The sequence below is a fragment of the Adelges cooleyi genome, unplaced genomic scaffold (genome assembly GCF_023614345.1).
Source record: "Adelges cooleyi isolate 19-005CV unplaced genomic scaffold, UGA_ACOO_1.1 ACOO_flye_CR_arks_rails_tigmint_CR_PRNA_21, whole genome shotgun sequence".
NCBI classification, from domain to species: Eukaryota; Metazoa; Arthropoda; class Insecta; order Hemiptera; family Adelgidae; genus Adelges; species Adelges cooleyi.
The window spans coordinates 9054168-9069994 of NW_026095871.1; the positions used below are offsets into that span (position 1 = coordinate 9054168).

General features: G+C 35.6%; 1 protein-coding gene across 1 annotated transcript in view; it reads right to left on the reverse strand.

The window, feature by feature from the left end:
• Positions 1 to 13482, reverse strand: part of LOC126834829 (protein dachsous) — a 92733-nt gene extending 79251 nt beyond the window's left edge. The window contains exon 1 of the mRNA XM_050567017.1: positions 12992 to 13482. The gene's annotated coding sequence lies outside the window, so the exon portion shown is untranslated. The remainder of the gene's footprint in view (positions 1 to 12991) is intronic.
• Between the last annotated feature and the right edge of the window lie 2345 nt (positions 13483 to 15827).

Sequence of the window (15827 nt, forward strand, 5' to 3'; positions counted from 1 at the left end):
GATTAGTAAAAAAAAATCATTTTTAATATATATATACCGCTGCAGCGAAAAGAACCTCATTTTCGTCGTTGTTATTATACGGCTCAGGTAGTAATACGGTGATGGTGCCCATATAATAATAAGTAATATACGGTACAGCCACTGCCGCCGTAAAAATATAAAGCAATTTATCAAATTTCAGCAATTTATATTATAGTCATCTGTGCAATAGTCTGGCTGCATATTTCGGTTTGGGCCAAAATTATAAAATTTTTAAGTTACAAAGGGATTGATTTTTGTATTGAATAGAAACAATTTTAAAATGAGTGAACTTGTCAGGTTAAGTTGAGGTTGGATAGGCCCTAGGGCGAAGGACGTGACAGATATCTTGAAATGAGCACTAATATTTTGTTCTTAAAGCGCTGATCTAACCATTGAATAGGTTTTCGAGAATTTCAAGCCTAACTCGGATCTGATGTGGAAATGACACGTATAAGTTCTGTGCTATTTATAATGTAAAATATAATATACTTAAATTATTGTGCGCCATTTTGAATAATATATCATGCTAGTTATTATGCGCCGCTCGCACACACCGGCCGTTTTGTGCTCTTGTTTATCAACAAGAAATTAATGCGTTATACCTATTCAAATCAGTCACAATTCGGCCGGGGGACATGAAACATTTGTTATATCCCGTGCACATATAAAGTGGGTTATGAAACGCGGTTTATATAAGACCGCGGAGTTTGAATGTTATGTTATTATTTATTACTTAAGTGTATTACCTTAAGGTTTTTTTGATTTGCTTACAACAGCGCGACCTACACGCTTTATTTGTTTTAATTACTTTGTTTTTTTTTTTACAAATGTTCATTTTGCTACGGATCGACAGTACCGTTTGTTTTACGCTTCATTCGATCCGTGGACTGTATTTAGCGAGAGACCTCGGAAGTCATTTGTCTCCCAGCTTGGACTACTCCGAGGATACACGGAATTTATGAGCACCTCGGAGATAGATTAATATGTGAAACAAAGATCTACGGCGGATATGACGCACGGGACATGATCATCGACGACATAAAACAAGTATGGGACCGATTCCTCGGGCACTACAATGGCATAAAGTCTTAAACCGTCCGAAAGATTAATAAATTAACAACGTATACACTATACACATTAGACTACTCGCAGCGCTATGGGTAATCTGTTTTAATAGGTTCACATCTCGCAGACAGCATTGGATGCTGCATCACATCATAGTATAATGGATGCCACCGTTCTTATACATATTTTTTATTATATTTATTTCTATATATGCGTGTATCCGACAAAAGGATTCCGGTGCGGTATTTTTTATTCATTGCACGCGTTACATTATGCGTGTACTCTCCGCGGCTCGCCCCCAAATCGCTATTTAATAACCCTTTATTTTCGTCCGTTATGACCCAAACTACTACCCGTTCACGGTCTCTAACGACCGGTTAATTGATACAAATCGTCGTCGTCGTTGTCGTCGTCGCCGCCGCGGCAGTGTGAAAACTACACACACACATATACCTACACACAAGACGCGTGTGAGAAAAACTGTGTTAATCTCTTCCCGAAATACCGGGAAAAAAACCAGAGTCCAGAGACATGGGCAGCGGCGGCAAGACGGATATAAAATAAAAAATAAATGTAAAAAATACACGTTCAGAGTTCAGACGAAATCGGTTTAATAAATATATATATATACATATTATATGGTCCTTCGCGCCGGATATATTTTTTATTTTCTACACTGTGTACACACACGCATTAGTACTCACGGTGTTTGTGTGTGTGTATGCATGCGTATTATAATATCTAATAAAACGTCGCAAGACGGAGCAAATGAAAGGTAGAGAAAGAGAGATAAAAAACAGACGAGTAAATAAAAAAAAAAATTGAATCGGGATGCGGCAAAAATTAACGCGGACGAAAAGTATTATTATTATAAATATATATACATATATAGGTATGCCCTGGTCGAGTACCTATGGGTATAAAATAATACGTACAAAGTTAATTAACTTTTACCGTGCGCGGGGCAACCGGTTTCCGCCGCCCATAACATAGCACGGCAGCTACAGCAGCGGATCTGCTATACATGTATATACTGTACTACGGCCCTCTGCGGACTGAATGGCATTACTCCTCTCTCGCGTACGCACACTATACACAACTTTGCCTATACATAATAGTAATAATAATAATCATAATCATAATATATACGTTTAGCGCTATACATTATCCACTCGCAGTTCTACATTCTTTTACGAATATTTTTTTTCTCATACACAAGCGCGTCGGCTCGCTCGGCTGCGGGTTCATAGATTCCAAAACTATAGAGTACTAACGTGGCTTACGGCGACTAGTTCATACTTAATGTATAGGAAATTGACGGCATGCAGCACTGGGATGACGGTCTCGGGACCAAAGTGTGAATAAAATAAATTCCAATCGCAAAACAGTTTCACAGCGTGTTCGGTATGACAGACCAGAGAAAAAATTGGTCAGGAGCATTTTCCTCAAAAAAAAAAAAAAATAGTTTCGCTTTGGTTATCCATGACCAACCGTTATTATAATACCACATTTATAGCGAATGGAACATTATTAATCGACACGAGGGTCCGTGAAGGGAAAAAACGCACTGATGGTTTTGTTAAATTGAAAAAAAAACAAGGGGGTGAACAAAACACGGAGGAGAATCTCTCTAATGATTAAAACGTCAAAAAACACATAGGTACCATATCATGTTCGACTAATCGATTAGAAATTACTCGGTGGAACGATGAGGGTTTGAACCCAAACAGAAAGGGTGATGTTTTCTATAAATTGCTTTATATAACTCTGCGACCGACGAGATATTGTACGTTTATGCGGTTGGCAAATATTACATGTTTCTTTTAAATTCATCGAGGGGGTAAATTGTGTTTATTTTTTTAGCTTCTTTAGAACGACAGAAAATATTATTTTAAATATATTGAATATATTTTACAAAATATATTCAACCCAACTACTTATAGTTTCTTCTTACCGTGGCCAACTTATAGTATTATCGTTTGGACAACACGTTGGTTATATTATAGATACGACGTGTGTGATAAGACGGAGCAATGACGCGATTTCTATAATATAATATACATATAAATCGAACTAAGAAGAGGGAAAAAATCAAATGTATACACATAAAAAAAAACTCCTAGTAAAGCTCCATGTATCCTATCTGTAAATGCTGTATTAATAAAGTTTAATGCGCTCTCTTATACATAAGCATTTTATGTTTATCAGCATAGCATGGGTACTACTCTTATAGTATATACTTGTACGACATGAGTGCATATATACGGTACCGACCACGTATAACTAACTATAAAGATGATTCCGGAAGATTACCGCGGTCGCAAGAGACACATAACAAACGGCTAGGTGGAAGAGGTTGTCGGCGGATAAGGTTAAACACCCAACTGAGGAGCAATAAATATGTGGGCGTTTTTAAATTGTGTATATTAAAAGGGGGAAAATAATATATTTATATTTTTTTAAGTCAACCCCGCTTGTGCGTATACCTCCTACGCGACACGTTCCTTATGTTTTTTGTAATCACTTAAAATGAAATTTTACTATAACATACACACCGTGAAGACATTTCGAGAACAATTAAAGTCGCACAGAAGTTTGTATTTAGTTCACACTAAATCCCTTTAGTTCTCCACAATAAACTTAAAGAGACAATCATTATAAATTGTTTATATTATACTTTGCATGGTATAAAATTGTAATATATTATATTTATCTTTTAAAATGAAAATAAATATATCTATCTATCTAAATCTATCCAAGATTAATAAATATTAAAGTTAACATTGGTGTAATTTATTATTAGAAGTGCACGGATAAAAAAACACTAATTAAACTGTTTATAAATGTATTTATGACGTTTTTTTGTCGTTGAGAAAAAACTGGGCATACCACCCCGTTAATCATCAATTTATTATTATAAATATTTTTTTAATGTTTTCTTGACGTAAATGGTTGAAAATATTATGTGTAATATCGTTTAGTGTTTTGAAAATATTTGAATAAAAACATTTGTGTTAATTATATTTGATTTCCGGACAAAACATAATGTAAACACGTTTAAATTATTGTGCTTAATTATTATAAAGTATAACTTTTCAATGATATATTATTAAAATGTATTATTGCTGCGTGGGTGGTAATTATAATTCCTCGTTACTGTTTTTTTTAATTATGAAATTGAAGAAGAAAACGTTAAATCATCTCGTGCGAACCGGACTAATACAAGGATATCCATAGGTATGTATATCCACATGTAGATAAAAAAATATATGATGCACAAATTGTTAGTAAAAAATATAGAAGCGTTACGCGCAAACCTTGTTAAAAAAATAATATGGATAAAGTCGGGTGTTAGTCCGCAGGCGACTAGCGTTTAATTAAAAACTATAAATGTATTATAAAAATAGAATTAACTCGAAAAAACAAGATATTATGCTTTTTATATTGCTATTATGATGAATACTATGGCTTATGAGTATTATCGCGTTAAATTTATTTAACGTAATTCATCACTATATAATTTACATAGCTTAACGCGGTTTGCAATTGGAATTAAATAATTCCCCGAATAATGTAATCGGCCACGATATTGTTAAAAAAAAAAGTTAGTATAGTAATGAACTTATACTATCTAGTTTGCATAATAGTTTGTCATACGATTATATTATGAACCAGATCATGAAGACACTACCAAAAAAACACACTAAAAATAGCTCAAAAAATGTTTATTATTTAAAGCGCTAATGAGCTTTAGTTTAAAATTTATTACACGTTCTTGCGCGCTCGACTCAAATAATATAACATTATATACACAAGAGACAATTAAAAAAAAAAAATAATCTATGATTTATTGCAATATTATTTAATTATAAGTTATCAACGGGTCGTTAGACTTATGGACCTTAGCCAAGTACAAGGTGCCTATAATATAATATATATATATACGTACATTTGAGCGGCGACACAAGTTCGGTTTGACTTCCCACGTCCTTACGGTTAAACACGCGCTTTAACGCCTTCGTCACCATATTCATTAGTCATTTAACTATATGGGATCTCAAATAATAAAGTCGCATTAACCGTGCGTCTCCGATTATCCCGGAACCTCCCGTTTTCCCCAAATGTTTCCCGTTTTGTTTTAAGATTTACTTATGGGTTCTCCATAATCTCGTGTCAGTTGTCCCGATTAATCTAATTAAAATAAAATAAAAAGACTGCAGATGAATACAATGTTGATAAGTCCGTAAAAGCCAATCACCGCCGGTCTGAATTAAAATAATAATAACCATTTATATTCAAAATAAATAAACCTTAATACATTAACTCAATTTAAGGCGTTCCGTTATGGTATTTAAATTAGTGAAATCGACTGGACGTATTTTTTTTTTATCGAATAAGGAATTTTAATTCAATAACATCCAATTAAGAAATATGATTTCTTTTCCCGAACGTTTTCTCAAAACTACGTATTTTTTTTTTTACCAAACCTAAATATAACATTTAGGAAATAATATATACCATTGGTTATAAATATTATATTATTATAATATTTTGCATTTTTAACTAACAAATGTAACATAAAAAACGTTGTTTACAAATTTTGGCCATAATCGCTATAAAATAAACGAACGCGAGTCATTGTACGGTAGATCATATTTTTCGGTTAGTTTTTTAGAGGTTTTACGGTAGCTATAAGCCATTTGCATATACTAGATGGACAATGACGACAATAATATTACCATATTGTGCATAGGTACACCGAACGATGGGTACACTAACTAGATCATTAGGCACGGTTTCTGATTTGAATGTATAAAATATATTATAATAGTAGCTTCTTGTCCGTATATATTTACTATTTACTCTAGTATATTTTCGTTTGAATAGAATATAATGTTATGAACAAAAGTAGTAGAAAATCAACTGTACATTAAGGATAACGAGGATACCACACGAAGTTGTACAACGACAATGGTGGTGGTCTAGCTGTCTCGGACGGTGTTTCGAATTTTAATTAAATCTTGGTTTTAAAGGAAATAATCAATGTACGCATGCATATTGAACATACATATTATACGAGTTTCTAATAGTATTAATATTAAAATATTATAAACATAGCCGTGTAGATCTAGTCTTGTTTACAGTGTATATATTATTTGATCGTATACTGTTTCATTTATGGAATTTTACATTAACATTCATTAAATTCGTGTGTATAGTAATTCTAATCGTATATTATAATATAAATTCCATAAAAAAAAAAACAAATTACCGAAATATAAAAAAGATCCAACTTATAAACAATACCCAAATATTAAAAAATGCAATCATTTTTCACCGCTGCAAGAGTACTCGCTCATTCGTGACGACCAAAAGTAATTATCGTGCGACCACAAAGGATTAAAGAATTTTTGGAAGTATTTATTTCAGGCACTACCGTCAAATTGAAGTAATTTCGGAAAATCACATGCGTTCACCCGTGACGATTTCGTTTTCTTACTGGACGTGCAATTTTAGACTTCAGAAATATAATATTTTGGCATTGGCGAAATCGGCCATTTTTTTCGTGTGATTATACCTATTGACAAGTCGGTTATTATATTATTGTTTTTGATAGTATACACTTAGGATTTTGTTTTCTATAAAGGTACCTCTACTCAGAATGAGATCATAAAAAAAAGGGTTCGGTCCATTAAAGACTGGAATGGAAAAAAAACCGTTTATCGTGCCGGTCGAAATTAAGCTTCTTATCTCTACCGATGCCTCCCAAAATAATTATACCGACCTTACCTGCATACATACACACATTTCCCACCCTCCTCCCCCTATTCCACTCCTACACCAGAAACGTTTTACATTTTCGGGACTATGATAAGATTTGTCCGAGTTGGGGACACTCGCCACGACGTGACGCGTCGGCCGAACCGATCGCGTAAACATACTGCTACGGGCTACCGGTTTGGTCACCACCCTTTTTCCATTATATTATTTTGTGGTTAGTTTTTTTTTTGTCTGCTGTCCAGCGCTCCGAAAAAAGGTCATTGTCTCATAAGCAGTATAAAAGCTGTCATAACAACGACCAGACATCGCTGGCAAACGGCCGGCAATAAAACTACCAAACGCGCACAAGCGAATTTCTTTTCAGACTCCCCGGGCCGGTAAAATAACCCATATTGGGTTTACGACACCTTTTAAGCACCGGGTCCGATATATTTGTGTAGAAACCCGGTTGTATGCGTATACCGGGATATGGAAGACTGAAGAGTAATAATAATAATAATAATAATAATAATAATAATAATAATAATAATTGGTCTACAGACACTGCGCGCAGACGTCGTTTCGGTTTCATCATCATCATCATCATCAACGTCTTCGGGGTCGCCATTATATTATTATCAACTCCCCTCGACACCCCACAGCAGTCAACTCTGGTCCGTTTCACCCACACTAGTCACAAAAAAAAAAAAAAAAAATATTCTTCTGCGCCTTAACAAACGGGGCCAGCCAGTACTCGCGGAGGGGATATCCATTCGAATTTTGGGCCCGGGGCGTTCCGGAGCATCGGCTGCGATCATAAATCATCTCAACGTAAGATCTACAATATATAAGTACATATAGGTACACCTATAGGTGTACATGTATACTACGGATAGTACGATCATGCGTGTGTACGTGAGGACGACTAACCCGGAGCAAGTGCAGTACGTGCGTGTGTGTGTGTGTATGGACCAGATTATAACAATGTGCGCGAGAGACCCGTGGACGACAAATGCATTTATATAATAATATCATATACGTATATAATATAGTATACACACCTAACGTGTATTATATTATATTATTATTGTTGTTGTTGTTATTGTATATCCTGCATAGCTGGCGTATAAAGTGCGTGTGCCAGCAGGAGACGTGGCCGTGGAACGGAGGAAAAAAAAACCGCTTAAAATATTATTATGTACTCGGGTTTTTGGGAAATTTAATAGACTGCCCCACAGAGGCCGCCGACGGTTAGGTTGGCGCCGTATTTTTGGCGAAGGGGCGGGAAAAAATCGAGCGCGCGCAGAAGAAAAATGTACATAATGACATGACGCGAAAAGACGGTAAATGAAATGTGTCACGGTGTGTGTGTTCCATATGTGATATGGTATGCGGGTTTTAGTCTGGTCGTTACGGATGATTATTAACTGGCGACAACATTGTACCGTACAATATTAATAAGAACATTGAAATACATTTTTCAGTAAAATTATAATGGTCGTTCGTCCTTCTTATCGCGGTCCAGACAGCCAGTGCAATGAGGGATAGCCGCCGCCAAGTAGTTTCTGTGAGAACATATTTTACTGCCGCATCAAATTTCATTAATTTCTTGTTGTTGATTTAACTCGCGTCTAGTACTCGACAGAGCTGCGACTCAATTATAACACTAGATTATTCTTTCCCACAAATAAAATATTAGAACAATATTAATAACATAAATAATTTAATATTATTTCTATCACGAATTATTTTCAAAGACCTCAAAATATAATATAATATTGTAATACAATATTCAAAAAAAAATTATTTATATTTTATAAATTATTGTGTTGATTGATTATTTTACAATTTAATGACAAAAAATATGATTACCTATATTAAATTAGGCTGTATCACAGTTATTATAATATATTCTATTGTATTGTTTACAAATATCTAGAAATATAAATGGACCCGATAACTAGACACCTATTATACATATTATAATATGTATGAATATTAGCAATAATACTAAATGTCAACATTTGTTTTCGCGTAGACATAATATTACTGTGCTTCTAGGAAGTTCACAACAATCGAAAAACGGCAAAACTATTACAATAGCACGACCGGCGACCACATACATATCATGAACGTGTCGTTTTAACGTGTAAACGATAATCATATGCATGGTAAAATCTTTCGAGTAATGCGAAGGGTGGTAAAGGCACGAACGTCAAATGATAAATTTTAGTTGATTTTTTCTTCGGCGGAAACCGTTCCTTACGTTCAAACTTCAACGTTATCTTAAATAGAGAGAGATATTTTACATTTGAGTCCACTGACCCTCAGCTACAATGCATCGAATGAAAGAGAACAGAGTCGAGTCTGCGATAAACGAATTACAGTATTGTGACCAGTGAATTTAGTTTTAATGTAATTTAACAGAAACCATACATTTGGTATAGTCTTTAAAAATAATATATTTACTCTTATTTTTAACATAATAATATAATAGTTTTCTTTCATTTTTTACTATCGATTTTTAAATACATACTACTTGGTTTACAACAATTTTGTTATATTATGTTTATTATTTAATATTTTAAAGTTTTTTTGAATATATAACTCATGCCCGTCACACAATTTGGTCCAATTGCTGAACATTTCCCTTTGTGAAGTTTTCCAAAATTCATCAAAGCGTATTATTAGTTACCAAAATTTCAAGACTTAGCTTTTAATAAGTGTTTACTCCATTACTATAATTTAGTTTTACGTCCACCTAAATGTCGGATTACTTAAATACATGTACACTAAAAACCTGCAGTGGTCGGAAAAAAAAATTGTAAAAATACAAAACTGTCCGTAATTTGTTAGGCATTACAATGTGTGTTTGTAGAAAATTATATCATTAAATGTACCGCGGAACTACAAAGGCCAAAACGGGCACAGTCAAACAAAAATTCGGCACACATGATATCTTTGATGTCCTCGGTTGTACGTCGTGTACGACGGGTATGCGTTTGTGCACACGCCGAATCTACCTGTATAGTCGGCGATAACGCCCTTTGAAGAAAAAAAACTACCAATTTTATTGTACCCAAAAGAGTGTAACATATATATATATATATATACCTACCTAATGTGTGCGCCAACGACCAATATTAGGTTTGTCGGTCTTCGCCGCAGCTAGTCAAACGCAAACACTGTTCTCACAATGTGTTTTCTTTTACAACACAGACACATAAGGTAGGTATATATTGAAATATACATATATAATATTATGTACATATTGTAATATGTTTTACGTAATAAGTGCATTTAACGATGAAATATGAAATTTAACTGTCGCCTTACACAAATACCCGAAAGAGAGCCCAAAGGCCGACGCAAAACAATATAGTTAAAACGTTTAATAATAAAAAGCAGATTCCAACAAAATGTGGAGTGTGAATGAATTATTGGACCACCATGAACCCAGTTGTACCCAAACTGTTGGTTGGATTTCAAACATTTTCAGTGTTATAAAAAAACGAATGCTCTATGATTAGGTTTTATTTCCAACTTTTGAGTGCGTTTATCCCACTAGGCTCGAGTGTTCTTATATAAGTGAACCTTTTTGAATGACATCGGAGTGCATAATTTTGTATTTACTCTACTATTTGTCTGGATACTAATAAAAGAAAGACAATAGTATGAGAAATGTTAGTTTTCGGTTTGGCCATATAAACCTGTATGCATCCTGCAATTGTTAGTCACGTGTAGATTAGTTAAACGTCATTATTTGAGCTACAGCCGTTAGGCTTTGTAATTTTGACGGGCTATATTTAGATTTTTGAAGAAAAATAGATGTGGCCCCTGCAGGTGCACGAATAAAAACGTCGTTGATGGGCTTCGGACGATTTTCGTCTATATACATATATACATATATAATTACGGATGTCCTTAGGGTTTTTTGTGTTTTTTTGGATTTTTAAACCTATTAAACGCTCGTAACAAACTAATATAATATTCTTACAGTACACACACCAAAATGCAACGTTAATCGATCAGATATGCTGTGAAGGATATATATAGGAGGGTTCAAAAATTATGCTCCGTCTCTCTTATGGGTACTCGGTGGTGTCCGTGCGGTTGTGTCGCGCACAAAACAACATGCTCGACTCGGATTTATGGAAATGTACCATAATTATCTGGATATACGGAATATTCGATTGGTGAGTGTAGGCCGAACGGATAACCTGCCACCATTCGAATGTAAAATAATAGCCAGTCTACTAAATTACCATAAACTATATAAATATATATATATATATATATTAAGAGAAATACTCGGATAAAAAACAATTCAACTCGGGGTAACACTCGGTGTACAGTTTTCCGGTTACACCTTTTTTTTTTTTTATTTTTTCGAGGGAGTCCCATTTGTGCGCTTCACAGACGTCCAGGAATGAGAAGGTTTTGTTTACATTATATATTAAGTATATGAAAAAAAATAACCACGCATTATCGTTATATAGATATTTTCTTAGATATATATTTTTCGACCGACCAGACCCGTTACCCGCGCTCGCCGGCTTTTTGACATGACCGAAATATCTCGTTTACGATGTCGCCACCGCTGTCACCTGAGCCACAACAACGATTATTCTATATTATTTGTAAGTGTATACGTGTGACTCTATACACAGTTACACCATATGATGTATATTATGCTCTCGGGTACCACAATGGGGTGTTTGACAACCGGCGTGGACAAAAGCCACTAAGAGATGCGTTATTTTTTTTTTTTGCATACTTAAATACCATTATTTAGCTGCTCACCGGACTGTGGATGGAAAAGGGTGGCGCGAAAAACGCATTGCGTTTATACACGTGGATGTTTCTCACGCGCCGCCGTTTGCACAACATCAATAAAGTTTTGTGTCAACACTACACAGAATATAATACGGGGTTACATTGTATATGCCCGTGTGTGTATTCTGTATAGACATCCGACCGGGCGGTTTCTTTGACGGCGAAGAGGAAACAAACATCCTATATATGTATTGTATTGTATACAGTGTGCACGCATGGGTGTGAAAAGGCCTTCCGCCGACAAAAGGGAAGAGACCAATAAAAAAAATAAAAACGTACGCGTCATCGCATCGGTCTAAAGGGTTGTTGTGTCTTTTTTTCGGACAGTAAATTTTCAAATGGAAACAATATAACAAACTCGCTGCACAAGAAAGAATAAAAAAAAACTCCGGGCCGGGACCAAAAAATAAACAATAATTATTATAGAAATGAAAGAGTTCGTTGTAAATGCACGGCAGAGAGACACGGTAGACGCGAGCCGCCCCGAATTCGGTAATAACATAAATCTTTGAACGAGAGTGACAGACGGGCTAGCAAAAATATTTTTAATCATATTACGTACCTGTACATATATTTTTTAACAGAGTTCTTTTTTTTTTTTTGTCTACCATGCTTTTTAAGTACGCGTTCCCCAATATATTATGTTATACAGGATATGTATTAATATATACAGCAAAACGAAATTACGGGTTTGCAAATATAAAAAAAAATAAGTATATATAATATATATGAACGGATTTTCTTCATCCATCTGGGTCGGGCGCGTTTGGACGAGATTAATATAAATATTTATATTTATTATTTACTTAACGTGCCTACTGCCTACCAATAATATCAGTAAAAGTTAAACGCTTATTTTGTTGTCAGTTTCTATCTAAAATATAATATTATATAGAGTATATCGGGTGGAGACTTAAACGCGAGTGAAGTAAGTAATAAAATATTACGAGAAAAAGAGAGATAGAGAGAGAGACTTTAACGCACACGCGTGAGCTGAATGCGAATTACTACCGGCGACCTCCATGTTTTATTTATTAGAAAGGGAAAAAAATTGCGAATAGTTTTACCGGATAGAACATCTTTTATCAATCGACAAACACACAAATGCCAACATATATATAAATGTTGTATTACATATTATATACACATTCAAGTCGAGTAGGTTCAAAGTATAAATATATTCGTTATCTGACAAATATTCTAACTCGCCGTTTGGCCTTATCACTTAGGACGGGATTGCCGCGAGTAAGAAGCAGGTAAGTGCAAGAGTTGGACGCCGCTATCAGTAAGAAAGTTTTCGTTTATTTACCTGTTAATCCAATAGCGATTTCCGGGCGCGTAAACGGTTCTGCCGGTGGTTTAGCCGGCAAAACGTGTGCAAGTCTTTTCGAGTAATCCAAATCTAAGAGCTATACTGTATAATATATAATCGGATATCGCGTTCACGTCGTGGACGAAAGCCGCGCACTACCGAAAGCTGTAATTTTCGTCGCGATAACAGCTACGTTATGTGTTATATATTATTGGTTTAACGCCTTCACACCGTTTCTATTATAACGTAACCACACATTAATACACACACACACGCGCGAACGGCACAAAAAAAAACTCGCGATAGATTAAAAACTAAAACGAAACAAAACCCTGGCGAATTTACTTTTGAAAAAAAAAATATATTTTCGTTTAAAGATAAGAAAATAATATCACATAAACAAGTGGCAACGAAAACGGGCGGTGGTATATACGGCACGTCATCGACCGAACGTTCGGTTATGGCGGTTGTGCACTGACTGGAGCCCAGGCCGGCGGTCCTGACAAGAGAACTCGTTTTTTGTATTTGTGTGTATGCGAGTGTGAGTGAGTGCGTGCACTCGGTTCCTCTCGGGTGTCGGGGACCGATGCGCGCGCCGAGGATCGCGGGGCCCGTGGTCGTAGGCACAGTGCAGGTATATACCGTACGGCGGCGACCTGACAAGGACGGCGCGAAACTGGTTTACGGCGGCCGGAGAGCAGCCGCGCGGGGTCCACGGTGGAATGATAGCCGGTGCCGCAGTGCGTGCGTGTAAGCGCGGCCAGTGCACGCGAGTGAGTTTAATATAATAAATACAGCAACGTGTGTGTGTGTGTGTGTGTGTGGATACTCGGGCCGGGAGACATGGGAGAAACGTACCTGTATCGCGCCCGTGCGTGTACCTGTGTGTGTGTGTGTGTGTATGTATATTGTGCCTATCCGAGTGTGTTCTCCGATCCGAAATATTGTCAGGGAACCGACCGGCGAATTCCACCGTCGCCGGTCAGGTCGTCGCATGGAGCGGTGGGCGCCGCGCGCCAAAGTCGTGCGACGCCGCCGATAGTTTTTGTTTTATATTTGATTCTCAGTGGAGGGAGGCTGTAAGTCGACAAACAGCGTTTTTAAGAGCCACCATCCCTGTACGCAACGAGAGATAAATATGATATTGATGGTAGAAATTTTGCGTCCACGAGGGGGTCTCCGCTGCTGAAATATCCTGTTTATTTAAAAATGTGTCAATTTTGGCTAGCTTGCAGAAAATTAAAAAAAAAACCCGCACATTATAACCGAGCACAGTGTAAGCCCAGAGTAGTATAAACTATGCATAATCCAATTATGAAACTAATACAGAAAATTGGAAAAAAAAGTAAACAAAAAGCTTTAAAACGAGCATATATAGTATAAAGCGCATAAACCAAGTACAGCATAAACCAATATACAGTAAGAAGTCATCAAAGCGCCGAATTGAGTTGAGGCAGTTATCTGAAAAGGTTTCAAATGCTGCCGAACGCTTCGATGTAATTTCCCAGAATAACCTAATTATTTCCATAGAATAAAAACTTTGCAGGCAGCATTTAAACTATTAATTACTAACCCGTATAGTAACGCTTATTTTTCCATGGTCACATTATACACGGAAATTGGGGGTTTGTCACCTCCTAAATATCTGTATAGTTCCCAAGTTGCACCCTGTGTTTATCTGGAACAATGTCCTATCGAAATGTTTAGCAAACCTGAAATAATTATACAGTTCCTCCTATAGTATATACACTCAAAACCCATAATCAGAATGCCAAAGGTGTTAAATTCATTACTTGCTCACCCATCTTGAGTCGTTTGCCTCCTTACTACACCTAAAAGAGAATACCAAAGTCGTGTGTGTTACACAACATTATACCTACTATAATTTGTCAAGTACGCATTTTAGGAATTATTTTCGACACATAGCAATTGTAATGGAACTCTATTTTTATCAGATGTTTTGTTTGTATGTTCCAATCTATGTTTAGGCAAAAGTTCAATTAGATCTTTTAAATCATCTGTTGAACAACAATTAATGTTTATAATTAGTGTTTAATTTATTTACTTTTTTCCCCTAGTTATGAAACTATAATAAATCAATATATTTCAATAACTGTTTTCTTGGATAAAAAATTGTCTAGTCTATATATTATACACGAATGACGAGTCCATAAACCAAAACCAGATTGACGAGATATCATTTTACCATAACGTACACAGTCGGTATGGTTGTCTTATTATAATCATAAGAAATATTTGCATGTACTTAACGTAAGTACACAACGCAATTTGTCACATCTATAACACATTGGTAATTATTACTGTTATTTCTTAAACATTTCTTTATTATTAAATGCGTTGGGAATGAAAAGCTTGTAAATTATATTTAACGAAAACAACCGTAAGGTAACTTCGGTCCGTCGAAGATTTTGTATATTATTCAAACAACATACATAATTATTAAAAAATTTCCCGTCAGCTTTGAAGACGGCCACCAGAATTTTGTGGGAAATGAATAATTTAGCATGTTTGTATTCTCAAGGTCCGCTTAGCTAGAATTGGTTAATTATATAACTGATATTATCTCAATCGGCACGAAAAAAAAATAGACAGGTTTCAAGAAGACATCCAACCCGCATTTCGTTATTTTTCCTCTTTATTGCACATGTTTCGTGTACGACAATTTCGCTCCGAATTAGTCAACTAGTCTGTGTAATATACAATCTTAACTTACAGCACTTATATTACTTTGGTCATTGGTCACTATAACCGGCCGGCCGCAAGAAGCGTCGATTTTTTATGCGAAGCGCGTACAACAGTGGACAGGTGGATA